The following is a 393-nucleotide window of genomic DNA, read 5'->3' as shown; positions in this document are numbered from 1 at the left end:
GGGGGGGGGGTGTTGTGATTAATTAGCTTGTAGTAATTAGAGGGAAAATCTCCCCTTGTCTTACGGCATGCAGTTGCCTTCCAGCAAGCAACCGACGCAGCTTTCTTTCCCCTCTCTTCTAACTGTTGCATCGGTTCCAATCATCGCGACTTGTGCAACGTATCTCTTCAGAACATATATAAGTGTAATTTGTCTGCCAATCAATACAGTTGATCATTTTTCACTCAAAACAATATGCTTATGTTTAGCAAGATTCCTGCGCCTAAGGCGAACAGCCAGGTCTGCCTGCCGATATGCATCGTCTTCTGACAAAAAACCAGAGTCAATTATAGAATAATGGCATCAATTGTTGCGCATTTTATAATTTATTTATACCTTAAGGATCACCGCCGT

The sequence above is a fragment of the Triticum dicoccoides genome, chromosome 2B (genome assembly GCF_002162155.2).
Source record: "Triticum dicoccoides isolate Atlit2015 ecotype Zavitan chromosome 2B, WEW_v2.0, whole genome shotgun sequence".
NCBI classification, from domain to species: Eukaryota; Viridiplantae; Streptophyta; class Magnoliopsida; order Poales; family Poaceae; genus Triticum; species Triticum dicoccoides.
The sequence above is the reverse complement of the archived record's forward strand: the minus strand, read 5'-3'. Positions refer to the sequence as shown.